The sequence below is a fragment of the Dermacentor andersoni genome, chromosome 1 (genome assembly GCF_023375885.2).
Source record: "Dermacentor andersoni chromosome 1, qqDerAnde1_hic_scaffold, whole genome shotgun sequence".
NCBI classification, from domain to species: Eukaryota; Metazoa; Arthropoda; class Arachnida; order Ixodida; family Ixodidae; genus Dermacentor; species Dermacentor andersoni.
In genome coordinates, this window is record NC_092814.1 from 17,362,445 (window position 1) to 17,389,570 (window position 27,126).

The 27,126-nt window shown below is 45.3% G+C and overlaps 1 protein-coding gene across 14 annotated transcripts in view; it reads left to right on the forward strand.

Moving 5' to 3' along the window:
* The window catches only part of LOC126546064 (WW domain-containing adapter protein with coiled-coil-like), a 397,851-nt gene that overhangs the window by 147,486 nt on the left and 223,239 nt on the right, over positions 1-27,126 (forward strand). The gene's annotated exons all lie outside the window — the stretch shown is intronic.

Consider the following 27,126-nt stretch of genomic DNA (forward strand, 5'->3'; position numbering starts at 1 on the left):
ATGTGGGACGGAATCAAATGCCTTGCGTATATCCACTGCGACAAAGGCTCGTGGGTGCACCGAATTAGAGCCGAGGACGTCCTGTTTTAGGTGGGCTAGCACATCCTGTGTTGATAGCCCACGGCGAAATCCATACAGTGTAGGAGCCAAAAGGTCACGATCTTCAAGGTACCACATCAAGCATGTGTTGACCATGCTCTCCATTACTTTACAGACACACGAGGTCAAAGAGATCGGACGGAGGTTGGATAAGGTGTGTGGTGGTTTACCAGGCTTCGGAATGGGCTTGACCACCGAAAACTTCCAAGTGGAGGGCAGTATCCCGGTATCCCAGACTCGATTAAATTCTTCGAGAAGAACGTGCTTGTGCTCAAGGGGCAGATTGCGTAGATGAGCCACGCCCACCTCATCCACCCCTGGAGCACTACGTATGTTAGCACGCTGCAAGGCATGCTCCAGCTCGATCATGGTGAAGGGGCTGTTAAGTGGTTCATTATCTTCAGAATGTACATCCTTCTGGTATGTGGTGTCTGTGGGGCGAGACGTCTGCGGGGAAAACAGTTCAGCGGGCTGCTCGGCAAGTTCCTGAGCGCTGATGCCTTCGTGGAGGGCCACATGAGCCGCGCCGTTGTTGGTCTTGCGCTGGCCGAGAAGAGAGCGCAGGATGGCCCAAACCTTGGACGTATGAGTCTGTCCATTGATGGATTCGCAAATTCCCATCCAGCGGTCTGACGCGAGCATAGTCGTATATTCTTCGATCAAACGCTGTATTTTGCGCAACCGTGCTTTTTGGTGAGCAGTGCGACCAGACCGCCTGTACTGAGCGAGTATCCGGTGCCTTCTATTCCATAAGGTGAGCAGATGTCTATCAGGCTCTGGGTGGTCAGAAGGAACCCGTAAGTGTTTGGTGGCTCTTCGCTTCGCTACGCACAGCTGTGATACGGATTATCGCACAGCTACGCACAGCTGATACGCACAGCTGTGAGATATGGATTATCGCTGGGAGGTGTAAGCACTGTTAACTGAGCTGGGTCCCTGCGAGTATGCTGCGCCACTCCATCTGAGGGTGGTTGCAGCGCAGAGGACGAGAATGTTGAGGTTGAGGGAAGCGATGTACTATTGCTGGAACTGATTGTTAGGTGCACGTTCGCTAGTTTAACTACATCCGCGACGGTGGCTTTTCCGCTGGCTTCTGACTATGTAGCTGGGGATACCGGTGGCCCGGTGTAGAAATTCTGGCGCGTCGCCTTTAGCATGAGTCTAGATGAATTTTGTTCAGTTCCGCTCTCGGGACAGCGGTGCTGACGCCCCTCTGTCTGCCATTTCCTACGTGGCCTTTGGGCAGCCGGCTTGCGTTTTGGTTCAATTTTCTTGTTGACTTGTCGTCTTTTTGGACAGTTTGTGGCTGTGGCCAAGTGAGAACCATAACAGCTACGGCACTTCGGTTCTGCGTTCGGGCACTGTGTTCCCGCTTCGTGTTGCCGCAGACTGCATGTAGAGCATCTCGCTGCCAGAGTGTTGGGGCATTGCTCCTTGTGGTACCCGATCTTGTGACATATGTCACAAACAGCCACTCGTGCACGGTACGGAAAGACACTGATAGTAAATGACCACAGGCCGACCTTGTAGGGTAGGCTGTTACCTTCAAATGTGACCATGGCAGTACCTTTGTCACGAAGTGGGCGTGCTTGCAGGATTTTGCACTTGCGGCAATGCAAGGAGCGATGGTGATTATGTGCCTGGTGGCTTCTAGTGAAAGGTGGACTTGGATTTCTTGCTGTAATTGCTTAGAATAAATCTAGATCGTGTCCTGGAACTTCGTTTTGCGTTTTCTCAAAAGCTGCATTTCTCCTATGACACGTGCTGTTGCCCACAGTAGCTTTTGATGTAATAGTCTGATTTCGATTATTCTTGTTGCATTCAAAAGCTTATGAGTTTCTACACACAATAAAACTAATAAAATATGATATCCCTTATGCTAGAATTTTTTATGTGGCAATACAACACAAGAATTTTGAGCTTCATAACCACCACATTAGATATGGCAATAACTTTTGTAAAAATAGAGCTAAAATTACAGTGATGGTCTCATTGTGATCTCTGATTGTTCTAGAATGTGTACATATAAATTTTTCTCTGATATTCTGTGGTAAAATTCTTGAAAAGTTGGGCAAATTGATTTTCAGAAGGTATTATCTCAAAAACTACTTTAAATAAGAAAAAATAGATTGCATATATGCTTCTAGCAGGCTAAAGTATGCCTTGCCTGAAAATTTCATTTGTATATGACAAAAAAAAAATAAAAAAATAAAACATCAGTGTCTCACCTTAAGGGGGGACACTGCCGCTTCAGCGATCTTCTCCATACAGAAACAAGCGCTCAAAAAGCAAATAATTGAAGGTTGTGCCGGAGTCTGCGATTGGTCGCGCCCGCCACGTGACTCCAGCGCAGTTCGCCATTGGTCCGGCGCTCGCGTCGTCTGCTCGGCTTTTTGCACCTCGCGAGTCTGGACGTCTCCACTCGCTGTAATCTCAACGTGTCAAAATGGGCGCTATGCGGAGATCGCAGTAGCATAGCCGATCCCTACGCTTGTGGACGTTTCAGACTTGCGGCTAAGCATTCCGAGCATCGGCGACGCGGACTTCGCGACCAAGATTCACGCGCGGAATCCTCGGACATGCGGCTAAGCCTTTCAGCACTCGGTGTTTTGGAATTTGTGACGAAGCACATCGCACACGCAATCCTCGGGCACACGGCTAAACATTTCGCGCATAGGGAGCCTCCGACTCGGCGATCATGCACATAGCGCGCGGATCTCTCGGACCCTCGCCTAAGCATTTTGTGCATCGACGCCTCCGACTGCGCGCGTAAGCGCATCGAGTGTCGACTCCTTGAGCCCGCGTCTAGGCATTTTGCGCGTCGGTACCTCGGACTGCGCGAATAAGCGCATCGAGGGTCGACTCCTCGAACTGCGCGACTAGGCATTTCGCGCGTCCGCACCTCGAACTGCACGACTAAGCACATCGCGCGTCGGCTCCTTGTATCTGCGGCTATTCATTTCGCGCATCGTCATCTCGGACCCGCAACCAAGCATATTGCGCGTTCACTCTATTGTCACGATAGCTCGTAGTAATATCTGTGATACCACCCCTTCATAAAGAGAAGCTCATCATGAGCTCTGTTCACAAGGCCCCTTGGGCTGGCACAGACACCTGGCTGCAGAAGTGATCGAGGCAGCATGCAAAAGTACAATTCTGGAAAGCATCTAGCAGCTGCATATCTATCACTGGCTCTCTGATCCTAAGTTCTACAGCCATTGTCAAGTAAAGATGACTTGGGAGGCTGCTGACAGAGCCTTCATTCAGTAACATGGTCAATTCTACAAAAAAAAAAAAAAAAAGAAGCCTCACTGATGGTACTGGAGATTGCCATCAATGGGGCAGCCTGCGGGTACCGGCTGCCTGAATGTACACTAGAACTATATTCATGCCCACACAGAGTTCTGCACGTCACTTGGTTTGAAACCTAGGCACCATGCTCTTTGTAGAGCAGCAGCAGCAAAGAATGCCCTATTAAAAGAAAAAAAAAGGAGGGGGGAGCACACCAAACCAGAGGCCACATGTACAAGAAGTCCGAAATCACAAAACACCCCAAAGACTACAAATTCGGTGCCTTTTAGAGAACTGAAGAGAATGTGAAACTTCGAGAGCCGTTTTCTCAAAACTGTTTTTCTGCCTTTTTGCTCAGTTTCTGGAGCTGATTTCTTTGTTACCGTTTAACATATTTTGACTCCGTTTTTTTTTTGTCGCGTTTCTTGGGCTGCAGTGCAGGTCGTGACATTCTCGCTTTCTTATCTTGATCCTTTGCAAGTTTACGATATGGCTATTCGTCTACCCTGAAAGTGTGCTTGATGCGAAGGTAACATAAAATATGGCACTCCAAAAAATCTGCGTTGCGAAAAAAAGAAAGCAAGGATGTCACGACCTTCAGCATGCATTTAGCTATGCAGTCAATACTTAACAAGCCTTCTATCTTGTTTTTTAAGTTCCCCAGGCTCTCCAGAAAGTAAGAGGGAGAAAAATTCTGCTGCTCAATAAAATTGAATAAAATGTTCTCAAGATATCGCTCTGAAACTTTTATGGAAGCATCAGGGAGACAGTCTAAACATTTGTGCTAATTTTCATCAAAATCCATGGAAGAAATAAGGAAGTTGATTTTCAAAGCCACGTCCCCGCTTAACGAGGTTTCACTGTATTAGAGTAAATGTTTTTTTTTTTTTTTTTTTTGTGAAAGTGTCAAATGGCTCATTAAGGGGAAAAGCCGGCGTCTGTGTTCTGTAGCAGCGAAATGGAACCTCGATTCTCACTGGCTGCGATCCAACATCATGAGTGCACCTCAGCGGAGCAGAGTGGGCGAAAGGGAACGCCTACTGATGCGCGCCAAGTATTGCTTGAGGGGAGAGGGCATTGCCCCGACACCACATCACCCTCACTCTTGCTCTTGGAAGCTGGTACACTGCCCATATGTCTCTCTCTCACCCCCACTAGGCTTAGCTGCTTAGTGCGCCTGCTGGCCTTGGTGGCCGCTGCTGCTTCCTCGGTCTCATCGTGCAAAACGTTGGTGACATGCGGCGTTGGCACCACAGGCTGCTCCTGTTTGTTGTTCGGGCAACACGTACCGCTATAGTACATTACTCGCAGTGCTAAACTCGAAAGACCGCTCAGCAGCATTTGATTGGACATTAATGCTTTCGCATTCACAACTTGTAAGATGTGCTTAGGTGTCCTGGCATATTCTTTTCATTTCAAAAATCAGGTTGATAATTTAGGGGTGCAAAATTTAAGGCAGTAAGTATGGTAATGTCGAACTCACTTATAGCATTACCGGTTTTAACAGTACAAGGATGTAACAATGAGCAGCTGCTGCACCTTCTCTGTTGTGTGTCCTGCAGTTTAGTAAACCGCTTACTACAATGTTCCCATGCCACATTATTGGCTATAATAATTAAATCTGGCTACTTCGTGTTAGCGCCTTTGTGCTGTGCTCTCCACGCCTTTCTCCCCCTCTTCCTTCCACCTCTGACGTCGGCTAAATGTAGCAACAGAGGCACGTGAGGCACAAAGGTGGGTGTTATGAAGCAGCTCACACTTATTCTTAACAGCGGAGCTGTTTAAGCTTTAGTTCCGCCGTGGAGCGTTTCCAGAAAACTCAGTCCAGCTGTGCGCTGCCTCGCATTGCCTAGCAACCACCTGCGAGAGCTGCTGCCATGGGAAGACCGAAGAAAGTCCGGATGTCCAAAGAAGAAGAAGCTTACCAGGAAGAGCGCCGTACTGCCAAGGGAGAAGTGATGCGTTGCCGCCGAGCTGATCCAGAAAACTGTGCCGTAGCTGCGGCCGAGAATAGGCGACACCAAGTCAAGGATCCAGAATTTCGGCCCAGGAAATGTGCGAGTCAGCACCTGAATGCTCAACGTCGCCGAGAAAGCGCTTCTGGCCTGCGACTGCTCGAAAACTTCCAGTGTCAACCCTGCCAAGACAACAACTTTGCAAAACCCAGCATAACCTAGCATAACCTCGCAAAACCTAGAAATGACTTACAAGCCTACCAATGGCAAATCCTAGCATAACCTTGCAAAACCTACAAACAACTTAGGCAAGCCATGTAAAAGTTAGGGGATCAAAGGCTCCACTGTTGACTCCAGTCTTACACCACTAGCGCAAGCCGCGCGAATTTTTTTCTCTCTAGGAGTTTGCATTATTTTTCTTTGCAGTGCACACATGCCAGATTTAATTGTTATAACTAAGAACACGGCATGCGACCATTTTAATAAGTAGTTTACTTTACCATGAAACACATACAAGAGTTGACCGATCATTGGCTGCTTATTGTTATATCCGATATATTGTTAAAACAAGTATCATTTTAAGTGAGTTCTATGTGACTTATTCTCGTGGTTTTTTGTGTTATGTTGGCAACCTGTACCTTCTACATTTGAATCTAATCCGTAGACAAGTCTAATCAATTCAAAACATTTTGTTCGTTATCGCAAACGAATCAGCACCATTTTCGTTGTGCTTGTGAGCTATGGTGTGGTTACGCTGGTGCAGTACTCTGCGGCCCTTCACACTTCAACTCTGTTCACTCAATGTTATGGCAACGCAGTGCGTTCGGTGTGACGCCTGCTTCAAGAGGTGAGCAACTTTGTTGGCCGAGGAGCTGGGGAGCTCTGCTGTGGCTCGATGTCAGCGAGTCGACAATTCGCGGATCGCGGGGTCAGTGGGATGCCCTCTTTAATACCCATGCGACACGGGCACCGAAAAGGACATTACCTTCTGCCTTCTGTTCCCAATGTCATTTTTTTCGGTGGAGCTGCCACATTTCCAAATTTAATGACATTTGACTAGATGATGTCTATGAAAGAGCCTTTCGAAGTGAGCAATTTGAGGTACTATTTCAAATAACAGTTGTACTTGAAGAAACTTCGTGTGACCTCAAAGAATTGTTCACTGAAGAATATGAGTATTTACAAGACTTCATAGTAGGAGACTGTTCAATTTCACAGCCTGTAATCTTCCTTCGTGTAATTGTCTTATGTTTTATTATCACTAATACTGCTTCGCGTTTTCCGGCAAAACTGCAGCTTCTCTTTTTTTTCCTTTTTTTGTTTACTGTGAGTCTAAGTATAACACTGTTGCGCATGACTGCTATTGATTCTGATTTCGAGTGAATTTGATTTGGCCTCATTTTGGTTCCCGAGTGAATTTACATATTTATGACCTCTGCATGCGATGTTTCCATGCCTAATAAATGTTGTAAATTATTAGAAGAGCTTCTCTATGAGTCGTTAGCATCGCTATTAGAAAGAGAAGCAATACAAAGACACATACCATTCACGTGCATTTCGCACACCGTTGATAAAAGACTCTGCCGAAGGGGTCACTGACGTCTGTTGGTTTTTTTTTTTCAGGGTCAGCAAACCACGCAAAGCAAGTTGAAGCGAGGTGAACATACAGCAACATATTCGTTCTCTAGGCACAGGTTATCCATAGCATTAGAAATAATTGTTACCATATTTACACGATTGTAAGTCGACCCCTTTTTTTAAATTTGGAAGTCTGAAGTTGGGGGGTCGACTTACAATCGAAACCGAAACATGGCCCCGCCAAAAAAAAGCGATACCAACGGGAGCTACAACGTAGTTAGAATTTTATGTTTGCTCTATGGCCCTACCCGTATCTTTTCGCTATCCCGCGTGTTTGTTCGCTTTTCGGAAGGGTTTTTCAACATTTTTGACAGTTTTACAGTGCATGCAACACTCATGGGGGGGGTGTCGATAGTTGATGGAAGCGCTGCTGTTCCCATTTGCGGCGGCACCCTCAGAACGGCGGCGCTTGCGGGGAGTATCGGCAGTTCATGGAAGAGCAGACACCGCTCGCTGGTTTCTCTTTCTCTGTTTGAAGGCATTGGTATTGGCATGGTATTGGTTTGACGCGTTCCACTTGACTGCTGGCTACGTGCTACTTCTATGCTTCCCCAGTCATGAGTGCTCCAGGCCCACTAATCGTTCGGCACTCGTTCACAGCAGCGTTCAAGAGGGCTGCCATCCTTTACGCCGAAGAAACAAATCGCTGCACAGCGGGCCGCAATTTCGATGTTTCTAAACGGATGGTGCGAGAGTGGCGACTGCAGCGAAGCGAAATTTTCACCTGTGACGACAAGTGAGAAATTTCCCACGTGCCAAAGTCTGGACGCTTTCCGGAGCTGTAGGCTAAGCTTGCGGCGTACGTCGCTGAAATCCGTGATCGGTCCCTGCCAGTGAAGTGCGACGTGGTCATGAAACAAGCCCGGACCTTCGCCTTAATGTTAAGGTTCTGCTCCGCTGTGAGTACAACGAGTGGCTGGCGGCAGAAGACTGCGAAATTACGCCAACCGGACCTGTCAAAAGAGCCTCCCTGACGGCTGCGTGTAGTTGGGTGCATTTGGCGTGGGCTGCTGTTCTGCAAGATGTCCTGGTGCGGTCGTTTGCCAAATTGAAATTTCGCTGGACCACGACGCGCTGTGGGACCGCAGCAACGATGACGATGGCAGCACTAGTGAAGACGAGTAGCCCAGTGACCATGTCAGCTACTAATAAATTTTCGTTATCGAATGCGCCCTCAGGTATGCTCTCTTACTTTTTTTTTTTCGGTCACGCGATATGGGGGGGTCGACTTACATTCGAGTCGACTTACAATCGTGTAAATACGGTAGTTGGCGAGCTCCTTCTTTTTAAAAATATAATACACTTTGTCCAATGCATATATTTACATATATTATTTCTGTGCGTGGTGCTAACAGTGGAAAAAAAATAATTGAGAAAAAGAAAAGAATAAATCACCACTGAAGCACTCCGTACAGATGGTTAACCAGTGAAGCTGGAACGTGCGGCCCTGGTTTTTTATCACTGGGTTAATTCCAACAGTTCATTAAAGGATGGCTTCGTAGGCTGCCGGATCCTAGCTACGCAGTTGCTGCTTGTGCTCGGCTGCACGAGCCTGTTCTTGTGCGCGGGCTGCAGCATTGGCACGGCATAGACGAGCTCGTTCTCGGTTCTGCTCGTGGCGTCACTGATCGAAAGCTGCCTGCTCCTCAGGAGTATGTATGACACGTGGCCTATCTATTTCGGAGCCGGAGAGAAACTGCTGCGCGTGCGCTCAGCTGCGACGGAGAGCAATGACGTCACTACTGGCGCAGCTAGTCCAATACCACCTAGATAGCACAAGGCCTTTTCACTCCATTACGTCGTGTTACCTGGCACGACTGCCATAGAATCTACTGGGGGTGCTCCCGAGTAGGCAACAATGATTTCGACGTCTCCGCTTTCATCAAGCCAGCCTTGTCAATGGAAAATTCGGGCCAGATAATGTGACATCATGAATTGGAGTAGAGAGGCCTTGTGCTATCTAGGTGGTGTTGGCTAATTGAATGTTGACTGAATTGAAACGTTGACTCGTTGAAAGAGCTCAACAAAGACATCAAGTGACAAAGCTACCAAATCTGCTTGCTGCTCGACAATTGCTCCACGCACCACATCGATGGCCCTGATACAGCCATTGGACAAAAGAATCAACAGCTTCAAATGCTGCTATCACTGTCGGGTGATAGATAAAATCTTTCTGGACATTCATTTTGAACTGCAGACAAAGATAAACATATATCAAGCAATAGAGATGCTTTCTGCGTCGTGGCGGGAAGCTGGAACCCCGATGGTTTCAAATTGCTTCACCAAGGCCCAAATAAAGGTCGTTCAAGCTGGAATCTGCGGCGACGAAGAGGAGCCTGAAAACCCACCTGATGTCACCGAAGCATGGGATGCGCTATGTGCAAATGGTGGAATCCAGACAGCGTCGAACTGTGCTTATTTTTGTATGCTGGCAATGGTGCCGTATGTACTGAAGAAATGTCAGATGCGGCGCTTGTTGAGATCATGCAAGATCGCGGTGGTGAGGAAAGTGCATCAGACGCAGAACCAGTGTTTGCCGTGCCTGCCGTGAGAGAGGTGATAAACGCATTGGATGTCTTCGTCGTTCCGTCAGTGCACAGGATGCACAGGAGATTCTTTGGAGTGCCGCTTGATGTCTCAGTCATGCAGAAGAAACAAACTAAAATCATGCAGTTTTTTTCTCCTGAATAAATGTTTGAGAGGTAAGCTCAGCTGAAGGAAAATCCGTCTCATTTTGGTTTTGGTTTTGCATGATACTTCCCGGTTTTAATGTGAAACTGCATTTAACAAAAACCTATATATAAAGAAATTTTGCATACTTTCTTCAGTTCTGTTACATCCAGGTTTAACTGTATAGCCAACCATAGCAGCTTCAGCCATTGCATGTCGAATCCGAAGCCTAAGTTCAATACAGTGCCTGCCGTGTCAAAGTCGTTACGACACTGACCTGAGGGAGTTTGCCGAGTACAACTCCTGACAAAAGCAGTGTAGGTGAAAGTTACGCATAAAAAATTTTTTTTACACAATAGAAGCTGCTTCACTACTTCAGTTGTACTGTACTGTGAAAGCTATGTCATCGAGAGTACACATTTATCAGTCGAAGGAGTCCTGGCAAATGCATTAAATAACGAATGGCATTAAGGCAAGTGACATAAGGTTCGTCCGTGTAGCATCACGCAGATGGCATTGAAATTTAAGGCATCGGCAAGTTAATGTTATTTTCTATGCCCATGTGGGCCGGGTATAAATGCGAGGCTGATCAGAAGGACTTCTGTGGACCGTGCCATGGCTTGCTACAGCCTTTCAGATGAAATGGTTGTACAGTCTTTTGAAGAAGAGTTTAATCTCAAATAAGCTCATCGGCTTGGAAGATGACTTAATGTGGGAAGTGGACAAGAAGGTGGGGCGGTATTCTCAGGCGATCACTATAGACTCGATAATTAAAACCCAGGGATACGCCTGGATTTTGTTTGAATCAGATGCTCGCATTAATATGACTCTGGACAACACACGAGCTCATATTGTGATCAAATATCCTTTTAATCGCATACCTTTGCAGCTGTATGGAATTAATGGGGGTATACTCTACGTGAGGCCACATTAGCAATAGGTCTCTGATTTTGTGCCGCTAGATTCGACAACATGAACAAATCTGGGAAGTCGGAGAAGCCTGTCGCCATTGTTTGCTGGAATGTTGGTAGTCCTAGTGCCAGCACAGAAGAAAGCACGCACACACTCCGCCCGCATCTGCCCACAGTCCGTGTAAATGCGTCTGTACTCAAATGGTCCGCATATTAGTTGCACATCATATTCGCACGTGGTATGTAAATCCTAAGCTAGTCTTGGGACTGATGGCTGAAAGATGTTAGAAACCAACGTTCGTCTGAACGACGTCTGGAACAAGAGATTGCCGCATTGTTTGTCACAGAGATGGCAGTCATGAACGTCACTGCCATCTTGCTTTTACTGATGAGGCAATTTGTCCACTTTCCAATTGTCATGCAGCTGTTGCGAATAGGTCTGTGTCGATTCAGTGCCAAACCGTAACTTTAGTCACCGACTCCTGATCAGGCAGTGCCATTAGGCCTACAGCCTAGCAGTGTGCATGTAAAAAAAAAAGTTGGCCAGCTGATAACGAGCCCTAAGCCACTGCGGCAAGCTTGCTGTCATTGTATTTGGACAGGGCGCTAATGGGCAATCAGTTCACAGATCACGCGCACGGGTTTGACAGCTGTTGACGCGCCGTTTGGCACCACAGGCAACAGGCTGGCAACTACTGTACCAAGTTTGTGTGGTTGCATCTAAACGGAAAAGTCCAAACTGTACACGTATCTTATACATTCTGCGTGTCTTCTGGTGGCTAATCACCTTCGCCCATGCTTTCCATATGCACTGCTTTTGTCACTATTCCCTCTGCCAAGCCGCTTATGGGAATTGTTTCACTTCGTTCTGTTGACCCGTTTGAACCTTATACCGACCTGGGAGCCTGAAAGAAAACATTCTTCTACTGGGTTTCCATTATAGCTTTGTGTTACTGTTGGGCAAATACTGAAAACGTTCTTTTGTGAACCTTCCTCCACCTTGCAGGCAACTGATTTGATCCGACTACACCCGACGACAACCTTCTGTGGCAGCACAGCCAAATCTGCGTATACGCGCTTGCATGTGCAGAGCTTCTGCTCTTGTGTTACTACGCCAAGTACTGTCAACATTTTGCTTACGGCTTACAGTACTAGGAAAACCAGATGGGGGCTTCAGAAATACAGTAAACTGGAAAAAACAATAAACAAATTATTTTTCCTAATCAAGCTTTTTATTTGGTATGACGTAAATCTTTAACAAAAAATCTAAAATAGTAATTGGTATGGTATACTACGTAGCTTCCAGTTACTTGCATTTGCGGTTTACATGCACAGATGCACAGTAAAAAAATGTGTGCTTTGGCTTTGTAGCTTTGGCTGCGCTGTTACAGAAAGTTGTTTCCAGGTGTAGAGAGCCTACACGAGCACAGTAAAACCTCGTTAATTCCGATTTCTCGGGACCAGAAAAAAACATCTGAATTAACCTAATGTCCGAATCATCCAAGGCATCAAGAAAACAAAAAGCAAATGCTTACTGCCTCGGCATGCTTTTATTTACTGAATGAATCAACAAATCCCGTTTCTATTTTGCATGAAAGCAGTGCGGAAGCTGTAATTCTTGTCATCACATGACTGATTAGATAGAGCTCGATGTGGCGAAGGCCTCGCGACTTCTTTGCGATTTCCGCTGATCACTATGGTACACATTTGCAGTGCTTCCCGAGGTCTGAGAGCTGTCTGAATTAACCGATGGGCAGCCAGATACGTCCAAATTAACCAGTTTGATTTAATTGAATAATGTGTACACCTGCTGGGACCAGAAGACAAGTCCGAATTATCCTGTTTTGCGAATTAGTGAGGGTCAAATTAATTTAAGTTTTTACTGACAGAGACCGTGTGCCATGAAACAGCTGTGTGCATCAAAGCACTAACCTTGACCATGTCTTTCTTCAAATGTAACGAATATTAAAAGAGGCGAAGAGCAGATATTCGATCCCAGACTCTAATTATTCAAATGTTCACTACAGCATAGACTGCTTATAATGTAAGTCCCCAGAATGGCGCATTTTTGCACTATAACCAAAACAACATTCCTCAAAGGCCGTGCACGTACAAAACGTAGGCCAAACAGCCGCTTGTGTTCGGGAATGGAAGCATACGGTTTAGATATGCCCTCACTTTTGTCAGCAGTGTGGTTCCTCCGCTTTCCAAGTGCCATACAGCAACTGCAGAGCATTTCGTTGACTCTGCACCAAACCGCAACTGAGGCCGACAACTCCCAACAAGACAGCACTGTTTAGGCCTGGCCGGCGGGGCTGTTGGGCGGCATGCCGTTGCGGGAAGCTCGCCCTTGATATATGTACATACCCGTAGATGAGTACATAGAGATCTAGCGCGAGATCATGCACACAGGCTGAACTGATGGCAGCACACGTGAAGTGGGGTTGGCATGTGATCAGCCGGAAACTACTGTAAATACACTTGGGAAAAGTTTTTATGAGCGCATACTGGTAGGGACAACGAAATCTTGCGCCTGGATGTTTTAGACTGACGAGTTTGTAGAACAAAGTTTAAAGGGGTCCTGGGACACACCTCTGGCTTGGTGAAAAAAAAAAAAACAGTCTGAGGATAGCATACGCTGCTGTAAACATCTCAGCCAAATTTTGCAGTCGTGTACAGTGCATGGAGCTTGCAAGTGGAGCGCAAGTCATCTTCTTCTTATGCACTCTCTTTTCAACAGAAGCCTTCTCCTCACTATTTTCCGCCAGCTATCTTTCATCATATAGCAGATTCCCTTATGTGGCTGCCATTGGCCAATAGCTGACATCAGTCACTAAAAGTGTTTGGATCACTGCGCTTGTTCCTACTGTTGCTTTGTATATTTATCAATGCAGTTTAATAAACAAGCTGAAGGAAGCAAAAATCTGCATTTTTAATTCCGATACAGATTACATACTTCTAAAAGTATCACTGTCATATTATCGCCTACTATCATCTGCTAACACTCAACCACGCCCACCTGCGTAGGAATGGAACTTTGTGCGCACTGCTTATCAGTGTCATAGTCATCGGGTCTTGCTAATTTGGATTAGTTTTGAACACTCAAATAGCCTCAAACCATGCAAAGCTTAAGGTAAGACCATGCATACGCTTGCTGCAGCACACGCTCACTCCTGGTAACTCCTGGCCTTGGCAGACTCCACTTTGCATTGAGCTATATCGTAAGATGTGCAATTTGAAAGTGGGTACTATAATATCTGTTGGCCAAGATGGTGCAGGACAAAGCTGGTCCGCACGGCCAGACTGGAGCACGTGAGTGCATGTGCGCACTCCAGTCCCTTCGTGCGCATAGTTGGCCACTACAGTTGCTTGTAGCTGCATCTGCAGCATAGTGTAGTTACTGCGGCTGCCGCAGGGTGCCGTGACTTGTGCGCTCGCTGAGAGCAACAGCGTGACTATGGGTGATGTTACTCCAGGCCCAAGCACCAAGATCTGACCAACAAGTCATCTGCTTCGCGAGTTGCACACCCTCGAGGTGTGTCGCCATTATGGTCAAAGCTCGTTGGGTTAAATGGTGGCATTGTGCGTTCTGCCGACGTACTCGCATGAGCGAACAGCAAGATGAAGTTTGTTTGGCCCTCGGAAATTGTGTGATTGTCGTAGGCATAACTGCGAAAGTAAATGTGCTACGGATGTCAGTCGAAGGAATAGCTGGGCGTAGTTTCTAGTACACTGTAGCGCAGCAGAGGGATGAGACGCCGTGAACTCAACCATAAGCCAAGGGATAGCACCTGAGTTTGGCGTGCCTTAGGTACCAAAATCGGAAGTAGTGGTGTCTACGTGAACATCCAAAATCAAATGTGAACTCCGCACCACGGTGATGTTCAGTAGTCAGCCTCAAACCATGTTGTGGACGCCACCCCAGTCTGGCCGTAGCCTTTGCAGTGCAAGGCTTTGAAGAAGGACCAGGAGCACTGCGAAGGGGATCACAAGTGATCTTTGCTGCCCAATAACTTGGCTTCTGCTGAACGCATTGAAGTACTTTTTGGGGCAAAATGTTTTAGGCTAGTCTCTTTTAATGTCAAATGCATTTCTCAACTTAGATGAAAAGTGGTTCAGGACCCCTTTAAACAGACAGCGTTGCGGAGCCAAGGCTGTATACACAGTATCTCCAGTTTTTAGCAGACGCGCATTGCAACAGTCGAACACGAAATGCACTTGGCCTTGACTGATTTTTCTGCATTGCTGGAGTTGTAAAAAAAAAAAAAATTTGATTTTACCATCAAAGTTTGTTTTTCCGGCCTGCCAGATAATTCAGACATTTTTTGAGACCCCATCTGTTTCGGAAGATTTCAGACGACGACTGTATTGATTTTCCAAGCACGAACTGAACAGCTGAAGAACTACAGTGCCCATGCGTTCGGTGTAGACTGCGTGCCGCTGACAAGCGGCTGGAGCAAAAGGCCTTTCTGTTGCCTAAACAACCCCTACATTGCTCACTGAGCCAGTGTGGTATTGCCGTGCTTTTTTTTTTTCTCTATTTATTGCTCATTTTCTCGCTTCGTGACTCCTCCCCCTTCTCCTGCGCATCGCCCTCGTCGCTCTCCCCTCGGCCAGCACACTTCGTCGAGAAGTATAGCTCGTTGCCTCGTTTGTCTACGAGATTTCCCGGCAACTGCGTTATAACTGGTATCTTGGCTATTGAGGCTCCACTATATGCGGTATGCAATACATTGAGTTTTGTGGGTAGATAGACGGGAGTCAGAAAATACTGCATTACCGTATTTACTCGAATCTAATGCACACTTTTTTTTTTATAAAACGGGTTCAAAAATTGAGTGCGCGCTAGAATCGAGTACGACCCTAAATCTGCATTACTATATCTCCATCGTTATTTCAAAAAGGCCACCTCACATGTGCTTCCAGCATAGCTGCCGTAGATTCCTCCGTAGCTAGTTGCACTTGATATTAGTCAAACAGAATTATTAAGATAACACGCACTGATGAGCATCTGCTGTTGTTTGAGACATCATTAAAACAGCCTATACTTCGAATCGAAAAATTTTCGATAGAAGCTTCCGTGTCTTCACTGCAGCTGTCATTTAAAAATTACATTGCCGAGTCGTCCAAAGCACATATTCTGCCTATCTTTTTTTGAAGAAGGGCTAGGAGCACTGGAGGCTAGCTTCAATGATACCTCTAGTCAAAGTTTTATTTTTCCAGACTGCTCAATCTGCCAAAAATTGTGAAATCCGACAACTAATTGAAGTTCAGTAGTTGTTCAGATGGAGCATGCTGTTGCTATTAGAGGAATTCCTACGGAAATATGTAACAAAGCGTAGAAAAGCTGTCAATCGAATTGATCAATTTCTTTAGATGCGGTAACGAAAGAGTTAAAAACAAGATATGCACAGTTATTTTTATTTTTCATTTTTCCGAAGAGGGTTTGTGGGAAAGTGCCCCCTCGTCTTGTAGCAGTTTTCAGCAGAATTTCAACTGTTGTCCTTTTACTATTGGGCAAAACTTTAAAAAAGAGAGAAAGTGTCGCTCTTCTTGCTGTTGCTGTCGTCGGTTACTGTTGCAAATGAGCAAATTTTGCAAACTTTATACAAACCTCATTTACTGCCGTATTTACTCAATTCTAATGCGCCCTCGATTGTAACACGCACACGTTTTTCATGACCAAAAAAGGAGAAGCCCTTTACAGTACTGCGTATCTCATTCTTTCATACAGAAATGCAACTTTCTCTCATTTAGAAAATCAAATTTACCCACACTCCACTAAAGTTGCAATGAATAAGAACAGTCGCAGCTTCACCCGAAAGGCGAAGCATCGGTTGCGACAGTAAATTAGCAGACAGTTATACAAAGTAAAGATAGCAGTAAACATACGTTTACTAACTAAATTAACAAGCATGGTGACACGCGCTAGGAAATAAGAACACATCTCACTTTATGACCCCGGAAACTCGCTATCAGAACGCTGGAGTGAGGAAGTGTCGTAGCAGGAGTGAGCGAATTAACCTTTGTGCTGCCTCTCACTTCAATGTGAACTAAGTAGACTTGTTCCCCATTACAAATCTCTTTAAAGACAGGAGCCGCATGGTCGTACTGTATGCAGTAGCCGCGAGAGCATGACACGTCTCCTTTTGTTTGCGCCAGTCCCGCACGCAAGTTTCAGGAACTCCGAACGCCCGTGGTGTGGCGTGATTTCCGCCCATCTCCGCTCACGTGATCACTTTCCTTTTGATGGCGGCATCATGATGAACCTGGCCTGTCCTTGCAGTCGCCACTTCTGTCCTGATGGAGCAAATGTATAAAACGGGAAGACAGACAGTGGACTAACCTAAGCATAGCACATGGAGGAAGCTACGGCAGCTAGGCTCGAAGCACGTACGAGGTGGCCCTTTTCAAATGCCAATGCCAATGTGGTAACGGAGGTTTAGGGTCGTATTTGATTCTAACGCGCATGCAATTTTTGTGCCTGTTCTTTCTGAAAAAAAGTGCACATTAAATTAGAGTAAATACGGTACTTCCTAGAGGTTGAAAACTAGGAAATCTCAACTTGACTTTAGTGCTATATTCATAAACAACCTGGTAAAACACGTGGAAGGGAACAATGATATCGGCTCTCCGCTGTTTTAGGTTTTCCACTAACAAAGGGAAATGGTGCAACAGTTGACTTTCAATGAAACTGCAAAACCTTTGTTCCATGGTCGTTAACTGTTTGTACTGAACTTGTAGACACCGTGGAGGCACTTGTTCGTGAGCATCATGCATGAGTTCTCCTGGTTATGGGTAAAATTACATCAGGTCCCACTTCACGAAGTGAAAAGGCTCGACTTATTGCTGGAGGGGTTAACTCTTTGTAATAGACTGTGGCGGAAGAACGACTGTCCGCTAATTTTTGCACGTTATTAAGGGCAATTTCACATAGGACAAACTACTAATACAACGACCACTTTTCGCAGAGGTGTTGAGTTTATTACTATGTGGAACTCATTGTTCACTGTCTGTTCACACGGGGTGTATACACAGTGGTTTGCCCGTCAAAAGAAACCGCCATCATCACCTTCATGTTGGATGAACTCGTCAGCGATTTCTTAAGTCGTAGCTATGCTTACCCCCACTCACAGTGATGACTGAGCCTCGGTTTCGCCATCGTACCCGTAATGAAAATGTTTTCATCAGTACGATCAAGCAGCTCTTGACTGATGTTAACATGGTTTCTTTTTTTTTTTTTTTGCTTTTGTCATGAAGCACAATTTTTGCAGCAGTGCGATGCATGTTGAGTTTTTCTGTCAGAGTTGGCCTTGACACGATCTGAAGCCGATGCCTGCATCTTCGGCAATATATGATAGTAAAATGGTGATTTTATAAAAATCACGTACTGCATTGCTGTGAACGTCATTTCTTTATGGGGAAGGTCATACACTTCGGGGATCTTAATCAGTTGACATTCTTCTTTTGAAACGACTCATCATCATCAATAGCAGTGGCAGCAGCAGCCTGTTTTATGTCCACTGCAGGACGACGGCCTCTCCCTGTGAATCTCTTAATTACCCCTGTCCTGTGCCAACCGATTCCAACAAGCGCCCGCGAATTTCCTAATTTCATCGCTCCACCTAGTCTTCTGCCGTCCTCGACTGCGTTTCCCTTCTCTTGGTACCCATTCTGTAACCCTAATGGTCCAACGGTTATCTAACCGGCGCATTACATGACGTGCCCAGCTCCATTTTTTTCTCTTGATGTCAATTAGAATATCGTCTATACCCATTTACTCTCTAATCCAAACCACTCTCTTTCTGTCTTTTAACATTATGCCTAGCAATCTTCGTTCCATTGCTCTTTGCGCGGGCCTTAACTTGTTCTCAAGCTTCTTTGTCAGTGTCCAAGTCTCTGCCCCATATGTCAGCGCTGGTAAAAGGCACTGATTGTACACCTTCATTTTCAGTGGTAATGGTAAGCTTCCAGTCAGGAGTTGACAATGTCTGCCGTATATGATCCAACCCATTTTTATTCTTCTATGAATTTCCTTCTCATGATCAGGGTTCCTTGTGATTAATTGATGTAGGTAAACATACTCCTTCACCGTCTAGAGGCTGAGTGGCACTCCTGAACTCTTGTTCCTTTGCCTGGCTATTCATCATTATCTTTGTCTTCTGCATATTAATCTACAGCCCCACTTTTACACTCTCTCTATTAAGGTCCTCATTCATTTGTTGTAACTCGTCTGCATTGTTGCTGAATAGGACAATGTCATCGGCAAACCGAAGGTTCCCGAGATATTTGCCGTCGATCCTTACTCCTAAGCTTTCCCAGTTTAATAGCTTGAATGCGTCTTCAAAGCATGCAGCGAATAGCATTGGAGAAATTGTGTCTCCCTGTCTGACCCCTTTCTTTATCGGTGCCATCCTGCTTTTCTTGTGTAGAATTAATGTAGCTGTAGAACCTCTGTAGATATTTTCCAAGGTATTTACATAAGCGTTCTGTACTCCTTGATTACGTAATGCCTCTATGACTGTTGGTATCTCTACTGAATCAAAGGCCTTTTCATAATCTATGAAAGCCATATAGAGAGGCTTATTGTACTGTGCGGATTTCTCGATAACCTGATTAATGACATGGATCTGATACATTGTAGAGTATCCCTTCCTGAAGCCAGCCTGTTCCCTTGGTTGGCTAAAGTCCAGTGTTGCCCTTGTTCTGTTGGAGGTTATTTTGGTAAATATTTTATATAATACTGGAAGTAAGCTAATGAATGGGCCTATAATTTTTCAATTCTTTAACGTCTCCCTTTTTGTGGATTAGTATAATGTTTGCATTCTTCCAGTTTTCTGGGACCCTTGCAGTCGATAAACACTTTGTATAAAGAGCTGCCAGTTTTCCAAGCATTATGTCTCCTCCATCTTTGATTAAATAGACTTATTCCATCTTCTCCTACCGCTATTCCTTGTTTCATGTCTAGCAAGGCCCTTCTAACCTCATCGCTAGTTATAGGAGGAGTTTCTGTATCCTGGTCATTACTGTTTCTAATGGAGGTATCCTGACTCCTCTGGGTATTGTGCAGGTCAGTATAGAATTCCTCCGCTGCTTTTACTATATCTTAGAGATTGCTGATGGTATTACTCTGCTTATCTTTCAGCGCATACATCTTGATTTGTCCTATGCCAAGTTTCTTTCTCACTGATTTCAGGCTGTGTCCATTTTTTATGGCTTCTTCAATCTTTCTCAAGTTATAGTTTCTAATATCACTTATTTTCGGCTTGTTGATCAGTTTTGAGTTCTATCTTATTTCTTGAGTTGGACACTTTCATTCTTTATCGTTTATTTATTAGATCGTTTGTTACTTGGGAGAGAGTGCCTACTGATTGCCTTGGTGCCTTGCCTCCCACTTCAATTGCTGCCTCTGAAGCCAGCCTCGTTACGGTTTCATTCATTAGCTTTACGTCATCATCTCTCTGTTCTAAGGCTGCATATTTGTTTGCAAGTACCAGCTTGAATTTGTCTGATTTTACCTTTGCTGCCTCTAGGTTGACCTGTTTCTTCTTGACCAATTTTACTCTTTCTCTCTTCAAATTGAGGTGAATCCTAGCCCTCACTAACCTATGGTCACTGCACTTTACCCAATCTATCACTTCTACATCCTGCGCTATGCTGGGATCAGCAGAAAGTGTGAAGTCGATTTCATTTCTTGTTTCACCAGTAGGGCTTTTCCTGGTCCATTTTCTGTTGCTACGTTTCCGTTTCTGTTTATGTCGCTTTTGCTAGCTTGTCAATTCGTGTCATGGTTGCACTTGAACATGGCTGCACGTCTGCACTGATATTGAGCCAGTTGCAATACTTGCTGTTTAAGTAAGCAAGTCTTGAAAATGCATGTTTGCACATATATATATATATATATTGTCAAGCACTATAACAGCACTCTTGCAGCCTTGTCGTAGAGGAGAGAAAACATTTCAGCTACCCCCAACCAAAAAGTTTCGAGGTGCACGGTGGCAAACTTTGGAATCTTTATGGCATTTTTTAGAAGCATTATCAGCTCATTTTTAGCATCAACACTTTCATGAGTGAAGCAAGTTGCATCTGCCTTGAAACGGGCCGCAATCCATGTTTCTTGAGCAGATTCTAAGTAACTCGTTAGGTCACACCTGAGAGGGCTCAAACGTGTCATTGTTCCTTTGTCAGCTCTGAATACTGTCACAGATGTTGGAACGTCGGTCCACAACTTAAATGGAGAATAATCATCTCTTTCCTGCCAACCTTGAAGTCTTGTACAGAAGCCCCTCACTTTGTCACCAGAGGATACATTACTCCCAACCCCTTGCATGCTGGAATTCAAGTTATTTAGCTGCTCCAACACGTCGCATAGATAGGCAAGCTTAGTGAGGAATGAAGGGTCTTTAAACGCTCTCCCTGCCCGTTGTCTTCTGCTAAAAAAAAATGCTGCCTTCTGGAAGAAAGTCAGCAGTCAAAAACTCTGGCCAGCACTTTTCTGCATGGCAGCCAACCCACTTACATATGGAGGAGCAGGTGGTGCTGTTCTGAACCCATCTCTTTGCAAAGCACTTTGCAAAGGCAACTGGCCTTGGGCTTTGCTTTAATACTGTTCACAACTTTGACAACGTGCTGCATCATGCTCGCTAGCTCTTGGCTCAGTTCCTTTATTGCCAAAGACTCGCTGGGAAAATGCTATGTATAAATATGACAGAACTTTTCACTTGTTTGATAAGGCTTAGCAGACCCGTCGATCATTGCACGATCACCATCAGTTCACTCTCCCACGTAGATGTCCGAACTAACTCCATGCAGAACAAAAACACAAATCAAAGAAGTCCGTGCCTTTTACTGTCGTTTCAAGCTCTTTTCACAAAAGCAACTCTTATGTGACGAAATAGTTATCTATGAAATCGCAAACCCAATAAGTTCAAGGGTGCCATCCACTGCAAGAGAAAAGTTCCCAGTGGATCTTAGTTCTTTAATTATCTTGCTTTGCACATAAGACGCCACTTCTCTCACTCTTCGTGGCATTTTAGCTTGGTTTTTTTCCATTTTTTCACGTGCTCGTTCCTGGGGACGGTGCCGACAACTTTCTTCATGCAAGGCATGATCAGCATTTCGCAGATGGTGTGAGGCTTCATCCATTTGGCTACTTTTCAGCTAATGGCTTGCTTTTACTGCTGCTGAAGAGCTTGCCAGCTGGAACAAAACAAGTTTAGTACAATTATACCTACCAGCATCGGTCAAATGTGGCAACTAAAATAAAAGTCTGCAGGCGTGTTGACAACAGCACGCGGCGTAGGTACCGACGATGCGTAATGCACTAAAGCAGCAAAATGATGAACCAACAAAACATTACAGTTTACAGTTCTGCATCTCCTAACGTGTGCCGGCTTTCACCATCGCAGCAAGCGGGAAGCTAGCAGACGTGCTGCTGCCATTCAACAGATAAAGCATGGTTAACTTGCGACCTCTTATAGACCACTTGGATGATGCTGGCAGCCCTGTACACACATAAGGTTTCTGCTAGCATCATGAAGGGTAGATGTGTGGGCGAGCGTGATGCGCATACAAAGTTTGTGGGCTGCGGAGGCTGTGGTAAAGATCATACCAACCGTTTGCTTGTATTTCACACTAAATACAGTCGACGCTCGTTGCAATAGACCCGCGTACAACAGACTTTCAGATATAACGGACCATATTTCAAGCTTAGTTTGTTCTGTCTATTTTATTAATGCAACAAAATTTGCTTTTAACAGACAGCACTACAATGGGCTATCAGCTGCAGTGGACGAAATGAGCTGCAATTTTTTCCAAAGCGGGCATATAAAATGTACTTTTGCCTTGTTGACACAAGCGGACAACTGACTTGCAAGGGTCAGCTGACGATTGCGGCTCAATATCACGTGCGTGAGAGACGAAGGCGGGGCAGAAACTAGCCGCCATCTTATTTTGCGCACGAGGCACCGGTGGAGGCAAGGGAGAGGGGAGCTCTACTCCGGCGCCTGCTGCTTATGACGTGGCTGCACAGCCTCCGTATCTTGAAAGCAATCTGCGACGTGGACAAAGTGCTCGCCCGTGTGGGCGCCATATCTTGAAAGCGAATCTGCAGTGTGGACCAAGTGCGCCCAGTCTTATTAGCTTCACATGCGCTGTGCTTTCGACATTTAGTTGGCGTTGAAGCAAGAGGCAGCATGAATGTCAATTCACTCGTGCTGCTGCCGCGCTTCTTAACTACAACGTTTTGACCACAACTTTCCGCAGTCATCGAGTGAGACAAAACTACTGTCCTTACTTCGCATAGCTCAAGAGCACCGACTTTTGGGCAAGTTGGTTATGCATAGCAGGTCACGGTCAAGCGCGCATAAACAAGGACAAAGTACTTGCCTACTCCTCACTTTGTCCTTGTTTGTGCACGCTTGACCGTGATCTGCTATTCGCATAGCTGTCTACTAATTTCCTATCTCAATCGATGCTTGTGAAACTGCTTTTTTGTTTGTTTTTTACTTAGGACGTTCATCACTCACTCTGCAATAACGTTAGACATTGTGACCTAAGTTTCGGAAGTGAGGCGTTTCGGATATTACGGCCTTTGGATAAAAGGATGTTTTTTGTCGGATTATCAGAGTCCGTTCTAACGAGAGTCAAGTGTATAACAGTTGTGTGCAGTGCGTACAGTGCACACATGACTAATTCATAATTTTTCACACTCGTGAGCTACAGCATCGTCGTATGCTGCACGTATTTTGCCTAAAGCCCTGTAGGCAACAGCAGTCAGGTTTCTTGAGCCAAGGATGGTGGTATGACAGACAGAGATGACTGCGACATGCTGACCTGATCATGTGGCCGAATTTTCTTCCGTTTGCGAGGCCATTTTAGCCATGATAGTAACAGTGCTGGGTTAATAGTGCTGTTCGCTCAGGGTTGTCAGAATTATGCAAGAGATCTAAAAACTGGCCAAAGATGTAATTTTACTTTGATCAGATGATCCAGTTGCTGGGACTCTAGCTTTCATTTCTTCACTTTGAAGAAGTCTGGGTCCTTGTCTTGATAGGCTGGATGCTTTGTCCAGAGGTGACGCTTGCTAAGTTGATTGGCACAAGGGAGCTTTGTGCAAGAACTTCACCACACAAAACTCTATGCAGCTTGCCATCAATTGCCACATATTCTAATTTCAGGAAAATGTCTTTGTATGTTTCTAACTTAGACATTGCGATGGCACACAGCATGTGTTACGCCAATCGTTAACGTAACAGGAGCGCCAACACGGACCTTGTTAGCACCACAATAAATTTAGGTTCTTGCTTCTTGAAGCCCTTTAGAAAAGATTGAGGCAAGTCAGCTATATAAAGTGAACAAACTTTATATGGGCAAAGAGCATACAACGAAGGGTGATACAAAATCTGCCCAGTGGCAGGCTATCTAGAACGGCTCCCATAGACCTTGTCCACAGTTACAGCATACGAGGCTTCCACACCTCGTTTATGGCTGCGAAGAACCCACTGCTTAGTACAGTGGCCAATTAAGTACGCAACAACTCAAAAAGAGATCTGGCAATCTGCGAGAGTGACATTTCCATTCATCAACCCTATTCTATACATCACCCTTCACTATACATCACTGTTTGAGAAACACTGCCTATCCAGTGGTTACTAACCATAGCTAAATGCTGAGGCAAGCCAAGTCACTGAGTTATTCAAGGTTGCATTTGTGTTTGTTGTGTGTATCCAGCATTTTTTCTACATGCTAAATAGTGACACAGTGCCTGCTTTGCATATCTTTATCACTGAGATTCTGCCTAGCAGCTTCAAATAGCACTAGTGCCACCCCCGATGTCTGTGATCACAAAGGAAATGCTAGACAATGGCAAAGGTGGCTATCTGAGCATGGTTGACGTCTGTTTTCAGGGGGTGGGCCGTGTTTTCAGGGGGTGGGTTCCGTTGATCTATAGTGACAGCATGACACTGGTTGTGTGCTGACTGACCAGGTTGCACGCAAGCAATGTGTGCGCAGCAATACATTGACAAGCCTTTCTGACAAATTCTTTTTTTTCCCAAACTACTAATTATTTAGATGGGTGACCTGCCGTGATTGCTTAGTGGCTATGGTGTGGGGCTTCTAAGCACGAGGTCACGGGATCGAATCCCTGCCACGGTGGCCACATTTCGATGGGGGCAAAATGCGAAAACACTTGTATACTCAGATTTAGGTGCACGTTAAAGAGCCCTAGGTGGTCCAAATTATTCCGGAGTCCCTCACTATGGCCTGCCTCACACTCAGAAAATAAAGTTTGTACAACCACCACCACCTCACAGTTGGATGGTGGTTTTGGCGCGTTAAAACCCCATAATTTTATTTCGACGTGTGAATGGTCCCTGCTGTTTTTGTGATATTCAAGGCTGAAAGGCTGTTAAGTGTGTGCCCTTCACTCTGTGCAATGTGCATTGCATTGTTAGATGTTCTGTGCAACCTTCGCTATGCAGCACCACTTCGGTCTGAATTGGGCAAGTTGGGAGCTTGCTGCATACAAGCAAGAGAACGTTCTGTGCCCATAAGCCGGCATGGTACTCTTGATAGTTTCCAAATGAGGACTTGGAACTCCTACTTCTATGGCAATTTTCCCTGCACATGACTTGATGCTTGATGGATGTTGATGATGAGCTTCCCATGATTATAGTCAATGATTAATTTTTCGGATGCATTTGCGGCACTTCCATGTACCCCATAGGGCCAATGCATAAGGACATCTGAAATTTCGGATGCCAAAAACCTCTTGCTGTACGATTTTTCTGACTTTATGCCATGATTGCAGGTTTAAATTGGCATTAATTGAAACCACCAGCACCGCCAATTTGATTTTCTCACAGCCTCATACCAGCGCTCTGGTGTGCCGATTCGCTGGCAGCCACAGCCACAGCCATAGCCACTGCGGCAACGCTAGGCCTAGCTGTTTCAACATTCACTGCCAAGCTTCCTGCGGTTTGATGCTGTTATTTTTATTGCAAGGATCCGCTGCTGTCAGCAATGGGGCCAATACTGCCTTTATCATCTTCGCCAAGGGCTTCGAAGCACGGAAAGTGCAGCAAGGGTCAAGCGTTTCATAACGGCTCCCAAAAAGTCAGTTTTGCCCCTATACAGAAGTGTTACGCGGTAAAGCATATGCAAAGTATTGTGGTGAAGCTTAACAAGCGTGGGCAGGGGCAATAGTCGCAAAACACAGTATGTATTCCTTAATTACACACGTGTGCACCTGCTGTCTCCTGTCGCAGTATGAGCCCCGATATGCCTAATAAGTGTACTGGCAGACCTTCAGAGCTATTTCAGACATGCCTACGACGATTTGAGCCCTCAGCGGCAGTAAAACTTGTTTCATTTTTTTCATTCATTTTTGTCAGACATATTCGTGGAGCAGAACTGATAGTTGGGCGAGTTGGTATGAATTCATAGTAAAATATTTAGTGCGCACAATTGACAAGGACACAGTGAAGGGGGACACACCAGCGCTTACTCACAGCTATTTTATTTTCGGAAATACGGAGAACATATACACACCCCAGCTATCAGCGCTGAGCATGTGCAACAAGAGTCGTCAGTAAAACAGAAACAGATTAAAAACAGATTAAGAAGGTTCAATCAGTATTTAAAAAAAGCTAATTCATTTTCAGTGATTGCAACCGATGGTTGGCTTACGCATTCTTCAGCGCACTTTTTGATATGAAACGCTTCTGTGATTTCACGTGTTAGTTTGTTTTTATCTGAAGTGAGTGTAAAAAAATACCGGATCACAATGACATAGATTACAGTGGTTCGACAAGTGCGAATAGTTTTCTTTACCGAGAGAACGTTCATGTTCTTTTAGACGGGTGTTTATGCACCGACCCGTTTGTCCTATGTACATGTTGCCAGAGGTTAACGGAAGCCGGTACACAACACCTATTCTGCATTTTGTGAATTTTCGGTCTTCTTTTAGGCTGCAGCTGCATTTTTTTACCCTATTGTCAAACTTATTGGAAATAGCTTGGCACAGTTTTTGCACCTTGTTAGGAGCGCTGAAAACCACTTCAACGCCATACTGGCTGGCAACATTCTTTAGCCCATGGGAGAAATAATGGACGTAAGGTACAACCGCAAGGCGCTTTTTGTTCGTGCTAAGCCTGTTCCTTGAATCTGTGGGTTGTACTCCCTTTACTATTTTTATTACCTTTACGGCCGCTCTGGCTTATAATGTGTTCCGGGAATCCCACTGAAACTAGTCTTGTTAGCTGATTGGCGAAGCTTTCTTTTATTCAGTGGCAACAAGATTTTACTAAAGCAGCCCGAAGCCAAGACACCGCAATTTCGCTTTTTACAATCTTCGAATGTCCTGATTTGTACTGTAATATGGGCTTTCTTGATCTAGGGCTGTACATCCAGCATGTGTGATCGGGTAGCAATCGCAGAGAAAGATCTAGAAACTGTAGTTCGTTTTCTTTGGCAATCTCATGGGTAAACTTAAGGCCTAGGCCACATTCATGGAACACTTTCAGTACATTAACCACATTAAAGCCATGTTCATTCCCATC